The sequence below is a fragment of the Anoplophora glabripennis genome, unplaced genomic scaffold (genome assembly GCF_000390285.2).
Source record: "Anoplophora glabripennis isolate ALB-LARVAE unplaced genomic scaffold, Agla_2.0 scaffold379, whole genome shotgun sequence".
NCBI lineage: Eukaryota > Metazoa > Arthropoda > Insecta > Coleoptera > Cerambycidae > Anoplophora > Anoplophora glabripennis.
In genome coordinates, this window is record NW_019416487.1 from 463,960 (window position 1) to 475,485 (window position 11,526).

The window sequence follows — 11,526 nt, forward strand, 5'->3', positions numbered from 1 at the left end:
CAACGAATTGTAACCACTAGAAGGAGCTTTGGATGTATTTGTTTGCGAATGTACATAAACAAATCAAATCTTCAGGAGACACAAATTTCTATTGGTCGAATTAATAGTCCCGCCTACGTCCGCATTTCGATGATTGTCGATGACATCTGTCAAAGGAAAAGTGTGTAGCCGCTATTAACGTATTTGAGTTTATTTGTGTTTAGTGTGGCATTTTCCTCTTATTGTTGTGTAGTTTTTATGTATGGACATTTATTTAGTGCTAAGACTTGGTTAGAAAGTGTGTTATTTGTAAAGTTTTCTTTAAAAAAGGCGGACAGCAGTCTTTTGACAGGTAAGTAAACAAGCAACATGGGCGGCGTTTGAGGAATTACATAATGGTGTTTTACATTTACAACTTAATTAGCAGTGATAAAATACTGACTAAATCATTATCTAAATTATTAATTGTTTGTTCTAATCACTTTGCGATTAATGATTTTCTGACAAAGCCATCAGGTATAAAGTACTTGTGAGAGATAGCTATTCCAATAATAGTTTCTACTTATAACAGGTAAAATAACTTTTATATTGATTAAAATATACAAGTAAAAAGCCTTTACAGTTACCTAGTACCTACCTCTTTACCTTTTTATTTAATTTTTATAGATCAGACAGTTCTAATAGGGAAAATATTTCTCTAAATGATGTTCTTACACTTACCGCAACAAAAACCAGAAAATATTCATGTTCATCGTCATCGACACTGAGTGCTCAATCAGGCTTGTTATCTACTACAAATAAGGCTACAGATCTTTCCAAAATGACACATTACCAAAACATAGATCAACTTTAACTGCATCAGTAATAGGAATGGATCCACCCAATCGTAATAAAATTATAAACTTGAAGTAAGTTATAAAAATATAATTAACAAATTATATATCCTTTGTATAGTATCTACAACTAATACCCTATAATTTTGCTATCTGCTTATCTATCTAACATTTTTTTTATTTAGTACATTTTAAAAAATACCAAGAAAATTCTACCTGTTACCTATTTATATATTACTATTTTATTTTATATAAACACTACCGTAAGTGTTTATATAAAATACATCTGGAATAGATAATTCATCATTTTTAGGAAAAGGCCTTATCCACGATATTTTGGAGAATGTCATACTTCTTACATGGATAGTCCAAAAAGAGCAAGACAAAATTGGAGTATTTGTAAGAAAAAAATTAAAATGCAAACAAAATCCGAAGTCTACAGCAGGCAAAGAGTCGACTAAAAGCCAGAATTTGTAGCCTTAATTCTCTTCTGAAATTTTTGAAAAAGAAATATGACTTAACAGAAACTGCTCAATGTATCATTCATGTAAGTTGAAAAATACTTATTCTTTCTGTGTTTGTAAACAATATGTAATTTTAGGAATATGGAATATTAGGTGAAATCTGTCGAAGATCAAGAAAATGACAATCTCGCAAAACGTGTTCATCTGAGCTTAGGTCGTTTGCCTTAACGTTAAGCTTTTATTCAACAGATGCTTATAATTATGCAAGAAGAAGTTTTAACATGGCTTTGTTACATACAAAAACAATTTCTAAGTGGTACAGATCAACGAATTCTTTTTTTTCTTTTCTTAGGCAACAAATATATGTTTTATTATTAATTAATAATATATTGTTAGGTTAAGATAAAGATTTTAAATACTGCTTTGTAGTGGTTGACAATGTTATACAATACCACTTGTTTTCCTAGTGATAAATGTTTTTTAATACTGCTTTATCACAATGTGTTTGTAGCTCACTTTAGGTATTTAGGTGTGCGTAATGTACTTTTATTGTAACCTGTAATTGGGCCTTGTACATGTTAGTTGGGTGCAGTTGGGTGAATAAATAAATTAATAAATAATTTTTGATCCGTGTCAAAATATATCCCCTACGCCACTGCCGTTGTGTCTCTTTGGGTATACGTAAATATTGTGATGTTCTTTCGAGGTTCGGTCTCAGACGCCGAACTAGTACAGTCACAGTCCGGGTTCACTCGGTGGAGAAGTGTTTTCCAAGGTTCGGGAATATTACAAGACTTGGTATAAATAAAACTTTTATTTTCCAAAATAAATCGCAGTCTATAAACACATAATATTAACAATAATACCCTACCCATATAAATAACAAAAACATCGGGATACCTATTGTCACGAAGGCAATACGGATGTCCTGACGNTATTAAAACGCAAATACTTTTTTGTAACATTCATTGGGGAAAATCGCGAGAAACGTAACTTTATGTGATTCAAGATGGTGGAAACGCCCACTGGCGGCCATCTTGGAAACTTGAAAATAATTTCCAGTATTTTCCCTTACCCACTTTACCTATAAAATTTCTACCGTAGCTCTCTACGATCACTAGTTTCTGAGATACAGCCGCTTACCTCGCTTATTTGCCCACCCTGTACAAATGGCTGGTGCTGTCCTGCTTGGACATTGAGAGAAATTAGGTTAAGACGACGTAGATCGCAAGGTGGGGACAATACGGAATTATTAATTAAATTAATAAATGCTCTTTTGACGATCTTATAATCAGATATGAGAAAAAAAAGAATATACAAATTTATATTAGACTTTTTGAAACCAATCTCAGTATAGCCTTCTATTTTCAATTATGATTATGATATTAGGAATGAACTAACTTCAGTAATTTACGTCATTTCCATATGTTAGTAGGGCTGGGCTTAAATTTTGTTTTTGTGATTTTCCGGGTTTCGATATTTTTCCATGCCAAGACGAATGAGCGTTGTGAGCACGTGTGTTAATTTTAAAACATTGTTTCGTAACCTAACAGTTTGTTGAGTGATTTATGATTGGCAATTCTGGATATATGTGCTGTCTGAAACTAGTAGGAACACCCTCAGATGGAGGTGTTAGTCCCGGTTCTTCGAGGATATTACTTATAAGCCGCCCAACAACCTAGTAAGTTTTCGTTTCAATTATATCTTTTCGTCACTCTTTCAATTTGTAACTCTTTACAGGGCTTTTATTTTCCCCTCTACTTTTTGGATTTGCCCTCCTTGTACTAGAAGTCCCTTATTTTGGCTCTCCACGCCCTGGCACTAACATATACAGGGTGTCCATTCAAATTTCTCCGGAAGTCGTTCCCGCCAGGCTCCCAACTCCTTTTTGGTTCAAGTTCATTTGACGCAGCCTCTTTCCCACCCGCTGGATGTCTAGGGGCGCTTTTAACGGGTTACCGCCACACTCAAGTGCAGTTACGTGCTAGTGATTAATTACTTTATTATTATTATTATTTTACTAAAGTAATAAGTAGTTCTTTATGTTTCATTGCCTACTTTATTATCCCCACTATCCAATTTGGAAGGAAAAAACGTAACACGTACATTCCTCCATTTAAGTCAGCTAATTACTGTTAACGCCATATTTGGGAAAAATTTGTATTTAATTGTAACTGTTGTGGTGAATTTAAAGGTATAGTAGTTAGGTTTTTTTTGTATTTTAAAAGTATTATTGTTACATTCAATTGGCGAAGCCAATATTGTTCCGTAATTTTATACCATAAACCATCATGTTTGGGGTTTTTAATTTCCAGAGATACACTTTTTTTGTGAAAACTGAATAAATTGTCTTCATGTGTGCATATTTATTTTAAATAGTAATTATAGTACATTTTTTAAATTTATTTATTTGTTATTTTATTTGATTCCCTGTACCAACCTGCTGTCTTACCTGCTACCACACCATCCCCCCCCCCACTGAGCTAGCAAGTGTCTCTGCTCCTTAGACCATTCACTATAAAACAAAACATTTGCTACTGTTTTTAAGAGGCACCCATTTGTGAGCCTCTAATACCCTAATACTATTATTATTTTTTTTACATATTCAAGTGCCGTAGAAATCATGTATCGAGACAAAAATGTTTGTTTACGTCTTGTCCGAGTTCTATAGTAGGATCAATTCGATGCAAAGTAGTAAATCATTGCCTGTCAAGGGATCCAGTGTAATACGTTTCAAGGCTTTTAGAAATTGAATAATTTCTTTGTACATTATGAAGGGACGAAGGGATCAGTTCATGTCTGGCACCATTGTTCCTACAAAAATTCCTTTATTCTCATAAACTATTTATTTTAAATGTAATTTATTATAAATCCAATCTGTTTTTTAAATTCCACATGTGTACTACATTTTACCTTTATACGCGCCACTGTTGTTTACTTGTTTTTTGGAGATGGTCTCTGATTTACGACCAAGCTCTCCAGGATAGTATTTGACGTATAACCGACCAGTTTGTACACTCGATGCACCTGGGCGACTACAGATACTACCAGAACACAGTGCGTATGCAGCAGTACAGATTTTATATTCAATTTCATTTTAAATTTGAAATGGTTCATCTTACGTCTCCTAAAAATGATGACACGATTCTTCTTTGATAAAAGACCGACAACTTTTTGCTCTACATTGCATTGAATACGATCTACAATCATATAGTGCACGTGCAAGTCAAAAGTGGGTTAGAAGGTTAGTAACCTGGACAGGTTAGCCTAGGTCTTTATAATTTATCTAGTGAATGCTGGTTTTTTATGTCATTATTTCTGTAATGACATTGAAAAGGTTATGAAATAAAATTTAAATTATTTGAACTTCTGGAGTTTTGTTTGGAATTATCCTTTTTTATCCTGCCTCGTCTCGTGTAAGCCTGGACAGCCTTCGTAAGTGGGCCCCATTCGTCGTCTACCTCGACCGCAAATTAGGCATGGGTAACACTGTAAATTTTCATGTATTGACACAACAATACCGACATGGCTTGCTGTATCAACACAACGTGTCAGCACAATTGTGTCATGATACAGTAAACTGGATCGGATAGATGCAGATGTGTGGCACTGTCTGCGTGTCTGCGCCGCCACAGCATAAGTATCTCTATGCTGTGGCGCCGCGTTCAATCTCGTTATGACACGCCGGTTCCTTTACAAGTTCACAATATAATTCTAATTAGTCCAATTTTTGTAATTTATTTTTGATTATTCTGTTTTATTTACGAAACCATAGCTATCAGTATTTTTTTAATGTTTCAGTTTTAGTTTTATGTTTTTTTAATTTTGCGGTATGTTTTTTTTATCAAAGATATTTATTTTTACTCGTGTTTTATGTAAATATATAGATATTTTAAACGACTTGAGTTTTAATAATTAAAATACCTAGGTATATTTTAAGTATTAAATTGTTTTACTCACAAGTGTTATATACGTAATAAATAAGTTTTGGAAAAAATATTAAATCGGGGACTCTGTGGCCCCTTAACTCCCATAATCGCGCTTCCGCGGTGTCATAATATAATCCCCATCCCATCGAGAATCAGAATGGTGACTCGTGACACCGTGCGCCGTTTAGTAACTCGCAATCCGCAATTTCTGCCATCTTGTGTGTTATTAAGTGTCATGGTGTCACGTGGGCTGTTTCAGCACCCATGACACCCAGAGAGGTGTCAACACAAAAGCGCCATTCAACACGGTCTTATCCATGACTACCGCAAATGCGGCCGGTGTAGGCGCTTTCTGGGACCTCCTTTTCTCCTGGCTGGGCCCCGCCGGCTAGGGCCCTTTCTTCTGGCGCTCTTCTTGCTTCGCCGGCTCGTCTCCTCCGGTGGTGGTGTCATATTTATGTGTGGTATAATTAGGTAGGGTAGTGCGGCTATGCATCCTGGGACGCGCTTTACTAAGGTGGCCCTTAGGCTAGCGTGGGAGGGAGGGTAAGAAGGGTGTGGGGGTGTGTATGTGTGTATATGTCGTCTTCGTTTCTTGATCCTGTCAATTTTTGAAACAGAAAAGGTTAGCGGGCAGGGGGGAGGAGGGATGTCGTTGGGGTGGTCACCCAAGGTCAAAAAGTTGGTGTCTAGGTCTTTTCTGTTTGTCGGTCATGTCGGGTACGTAGTCAACGGCCTGCCTGAGGCGGGGATTGTCATGTCTAGCGGCTACGTCTAGCCGTTTTTCCGCGTTTTGTATTATTTTCTGTGTAGCGTTTGTGTATTGTAAGTCTCGTAATATGTCAGTGTTTCATAGGTACCAGGGCGCGCCGGTGGCCGTGTGGAGGGCTATGTTTTCCACAGCTTGAAGTGACTTTAAGTGGCTTTTTTCCGCGTGAACCCACGCCGTTAGGCGTAGGTTAGCTGCGATTGAAGTACCACCTTGCTAAGCGTTGGCTTATTCCTTAAACCGAGGGTGTTTCCACCTTTGAATAAGAGAAAGCGCCTAGCCCTAGCGAACTTCGTTCGCGCCACCGTCTCCACGATGTGCGGTTTAACGTGAGATGCTGGTCCATCGTCACGCCCAGGTATCGTGTTTGTAGATCCCAAGAGATGGGCCCCTGGGATAGTGTCAGTCTGTCGAGGTTTTGTGGGATTTTTCGTTTGGTAAAAAGGAGAGCCGAACTTTTATTGGGATTAATTTTAACTTTCCACCTGTTGCACCAGGTTTCAAATTGGTCTAGAGAGTTTTGGAGGAGGGAGGCGGTATATCTAGGATTAACGGATTGGGAAGTGATTGTCAGGTTGTCGACGTATAGGTATATGTTGGTGTTGGAGTGGGATGTCGGAGTTTTAAAGGGTGTATAGGTGTGGGGACAGGACGGTGCCCTGGGGGACACCGGCCTCCATGGGACGGGTGGTGGAAAGGGATCTTGGATTTGGATGCGGAATTTTCGGTGGTGTAGGTAGGATTTTATGAGTTTGGTAAAGGATATTGGATATTGGTTGGTGAGCATTTTCATCAGTAGGCCTTCATGCCAAACCGTATCGAAGGCCTTTGCGACGTACAGGAAGACAGCACCAGTGTAGTGTCTCCCGTTGAAGGTCGCCGTGATGTGCTCGCTAAGGCGAAGGATTTGGTGTTCGATGGAGTTGTAATGAACCAGTATTAATTTTCAGTTTTGTGAAAGGGTTTCGCTATTTATTTTCTTAATTAGAGTAATTGGTTAAGAACAATTATCCGCCCGCCGATTAAAACCATCCGTTTGCCCCACTCCGGCGAGTGACGCGCGCGTGGGATGGTCCCACTACCAATTCTGCTAGTCAGGAGGGGATCAAAGCGATAAAACCAGCTATCCTAGACGTTCGCTGCCAGAACTCTAAGAGCTCCAGACCACCCCAAGAACCACTCCGAGGACCCCACAGAAGACCTGTCAACCGCGATCCGACCCAAGGAGTTAGCCGCCGAGAGCAACCATCCGGAATAAGTAAGCAAATTGTATTTTCCTAAATTCACTTGTCCTGCTATGGTATAAGTCTGGCCGATTTTGAACTCTGGCAAGACAGTACGACCACAGCGTTGTCGGCGAAGGTTTGGCTGGGTACCCCACCGCCCTCGTTCGACGAACGGTGTCCGTCACATCAACCGAACTGCTGGTTGGCTGGGTACTCCACCGCCAGTGGAAGACGTTGAGTGCAGGTTCGTACGGCAGCAGCGTTATCGGCGACGCCGATGGGTCGGCTGGGTACTCCACCGTCCTCGTTCATTAAACATTGTGAGCCCCTTTACTGAAACTGCTGGTTTGGCTGGGTACCCCACCGCCAGTAGAAGACGTGAAGGTGTCGGACTGTACGGCAGCAGCGTTGTCGGCGAAGGTTTGGCTGAGTACCCCACCGCCCAAGCTTGATAAACGCTGTAAGGCACAATAACTGAATCTGCTGGTTTGGCCAGTAGAAGCCGTTGTGTGTTGGCTGTGCAACTACGGATAGACCCTCGAAGTTGGCAGGGTACCCCACCGCTTCCGGGAGAAATCTGTCAGCCGCCACGCGATCGAACGCGCACCTCGCTCAGACTTTGCCTCCTGTTAAACAAATAATTCATTTTCCTGACTACCGTTTGCTTATTTATGCACGTTATAAATTGCATTTCTTCGCTTTTCTCCTTGATTGGTTAAACCTCCGCTTAATTTCCATTGCTTTGCTAGAAACCGCCGCCGATATTTATTTGTAGAATTAGAGTAGCCCGTAATTTATTTGTCTTTGTTTCAGAGCCATTTGGGATCGGCATATTTGTTGATTATTTGCTAACTTTCTTTTCCTTTCTAGCACCGAGCGCAACTAAAACCGAATAACAATTTTGACGTACCTTTTCTTAAAGTATTAGATTGTTTATGTAAAATAAACCAAACGCCTAATACTGCATTTACCTACCGTACCGATTTTTGTGTCCTGATCACCGATATTTGACTATGTTCTAATTTTGTATTTATTTACAGCACCGGCAAACCGAATAGGCATTTTAATTCCATCGTAAATAATTGCTCTAAACAATTTTATTTTATTCACACCGCTTGTAAATTATTTTTATATTTCTTCTGATTTTAGTTGGTTATAATAATTGTAATTAGAATCTATTTCATTTTTGTCTGTTTCAATTTCCGTAGGCCTTAGTAATATAAAATAAATTTAGTAAAGATATTTCCAGTTGTATTCATTCTTAACGCCGATAAGATTGATAAAATTCCGATCAGTAAAAAAGGGTCTTACTGTCTTTTTGTGACCTACACTGACAAGTCCGTTCATTTTAAAAGTAAAATAACACTACACTCAGAGAACTACTTTGATTAAATGTAAGAGAAATATAACAGACCCCTGGATTTAAACTTTCTTCACTGTAGCTATCCCGAGTACTTACTCGAGCACCCGAGACTAACCGAACAAAAAAGATTATAATCCGGAGTACGTTCCTGTGACGTCACTCACCGCCGCCGGCTGCCGACCACCGCTGCCGATAAAACAGTAGTCAAGAGCAATCACAAAACTAGGCGTCCAAGCAGGGATGTCAGTGACGCCTATAAATATTGTAAATTAGAATTCGAAATTGCGAATTAAAATTCCGTTTAGAGTTGGTAGTCTACTGGGGCGTCCACAAGCAACGTCAGAACCGACCGTCACTAAAGTACGTTACAGAGTGATTAGGTCGAAAAGCGAACTGTTCGTCAGGAATGACTCGCAGTTCTTGGGAGTGGGTATTTAGGTGGGTTAGGATTTTTTCTACCACTTTACTCATAGCTGGGAGTAGGCTAATGGGCCGGTAGTTGGATGGGAAGGTGTGGTCTTTGTTAGGTTTTAGGATAAGGATTATGTTTGCTGTTTTCCAGCGGGTAGGGAAGTGTCCGTAGTCTGAGTGTCGCGTTTGTTATGTTTAGTGTCGTGTTATGTATATTGTCGAGTCGGGGGGCGTTTCTGTTTTTAAGTCCGCGTACTGTAAGTCTTAGTTCGTCAGGGGTTGCGGGGGGTTATGTCATTGTCTGGCTCTCTGTCGACGCGTTGGGCTGCGCGCTCGGCCACTATCTCGAATTCCTCGTCTTCGTCGGGCAGCTGAGGCAGTCTACATTGCAGTTCCAAGCTGTTGGCGAAAGCCTCGGCCTTTTCCTGGTTCATGTAAACCATCCCTCTGTTGCCGTGGATTGGAGGATTTTTACTGCGGGCGGTCTGTCGCAGGGGCCTCTGCGCTTTCCAAAGGCTGTTATCTTGTGGATCCAGCGACTTCAGGTGCCTTGCCCAGTTGTCCTGGGCCAGCTCACCCGGAGCCGCCTTCACCCGTCTGTTAAGTACGTTTAAGTCATGTCTGTGTCGGGGAATTTCGCACGTCGTCTGTCGCGTATTAAGTCTTTTTTGTCATCGAGAAGGGTGTCCCGGGGTTTGTCACTCAGGAGACAATAGTCTCAGTCGTAGTCTGTGTCAGGGCGTTTTTAATGTCAGTCTCGAGGGAGGAGGATTGCCACCTCCAGATCATGAGTGGTTTCGATGACTGGGAGCACGGTGTTTCCATGCATTACTGCTCGGAAGTGCTCCCAGTCTGTCTTCACCCCAGATCCAGAATTATTGGATTGTGGACGAAAAACCCTTCGTATTTGGCGGATATTTGGGCATTTAATGGTATAGATTTTAAAATGGCAATGTCTAAAACGATTGATTTTTGTGTTGTACAGGGCGTTCTGTACATTTAACACAAGAATCAATAAGATATTCGTATGTATCACATCAAAAAACCTCCTCGTACAAAATTTGAATACAAATTACCCGAGAAATATATTATCGTAAAAAAATTAAATAAAAAGAACTACTTTCTCAGGCCTATAACTTCTCAAGGAAGCAAGATGGTACTAAGTTGACCTAAATCATCTTATTTTTGTCCAAGGAAGCTAGCCTTAAAGTATTACCCATTCTTTAAGGAATACCCTGGATAGGCTACTTTTTGTCAAGTTTGATATACAGGGTGTTCTAATAATTTGTAGGTACGTCAGTAGATAAGCTAGGGGCGTACGGGCCTTTTTCTTATGGAGGTTCAAATTAGCGAAAATGATACCTTTCAAGGTCACCACTCTTCGCATCTCCGCGGCATACTCCCAGCCAATAAGAGCGCGGGAAATTTGAATTTAGCAGCTCCTCATCCCCGTACTCACCCATGTAGGTCTTTGCCACCAAAGTCCTCCGCATTGGTAAGTTCCCGCGAGGGCTTTACCCCCTAGCCATTGCCATTGAAAAAGTGTTAAGAATGTTACATATGCATTAGTAGAAAATTTGTGTAAAATTTGACTGTTATCCTCTTTTAATTTTCAAATTTCATATTTTTTTGAAAACTGTGAGGCTAAGGGGTGAACATTTTATTACAGTTATTTTTATACAGAACGTATTCTTTTGAGCTGTAGATTCATTGGTACCATTTATGTTATTTTAGAAAACATTCTGTATAATGACATAAGTATACAGGTTGATTCAGTCATAATGTCATTAATTTTAACCACGTATTCGGAAGGCTTAATAGACAGAAAATCGAAAAAAAATGTTTTACTCGACTTTTAAAAATGAAGGAAATCAACCCATAACTCCCGCTACGAGGGCAGCCCTGGCAGATGCCCGGATGCTCGAAAAATTTTGTAACGTAATGTCACGAATAGTTGTCGGCTAAAGCGAACAGCGTTGCCAAGTTCACATTATAATGTGTTGTTCACATTTACTGTTAAACGTATTCAAGTAAATAAAGGAGCATGCTGCATTTTATTATAAATAATGTTAACAATTGTATTAACTTAGAATGTTTTAACAAGCCTGACTTCTCGAAGTCAACTTTCGTTAAAAGAAAATAAATAAAGTAGGGGTAATTACCTGTTTGTAGGCACACCGTATTTTATCAAATAAAAAAGTCGGCACACTACTAAATACCCGAATATACAAAATGCACTACACACGGTTACAAAACCATTAACAATTTAAAGCGTTTATTCAAATCTACCACCGTCCATATCTCCCGCATTTTTCCAACTGCATCTATCATACCATACGGCGCAGCGAACGTGCAGGACATAGACAAAATGACTTAAATGTGATAGAGACTGTTTTAAATTTAGTCGAGGAGCAGCCTACTATTTCTACAAGAACAATTTCAAGGCGACGGGAGATATCACAAACCAAAGTTTGCGGATATTGCGCGAGAATTCACTCAACCCGTACCATTTTCAAAAAGTTCAAGCTTTAGAACCAGCTGATTTCCCCAAT

The 11,526-nt window shown here is 39.6% G+C and overlaps 1 long non-coding RNA gene across 1 annotated transcript; it reads left to right on the forward strand.

Annotated features, from left to right (window-relative positions):
- Nucleotides 1-503: 503 nt before the first annotated feature.
- On the forward strand, nt 504-1,867 carry LOC108906194. The gene is made up of 4 exons (XR_001964287.1): nt 504-550; nt 646-887; nt 1,126-1,359; nt 1,414-1,867. It is a non-coding gene; the product is annotated as an uncharacterized LOC108906194 (long non-coding RNA).
- The last annotated feature ends 9,659 nt before the right edge of the window (nt 1,868-11,526 follow it).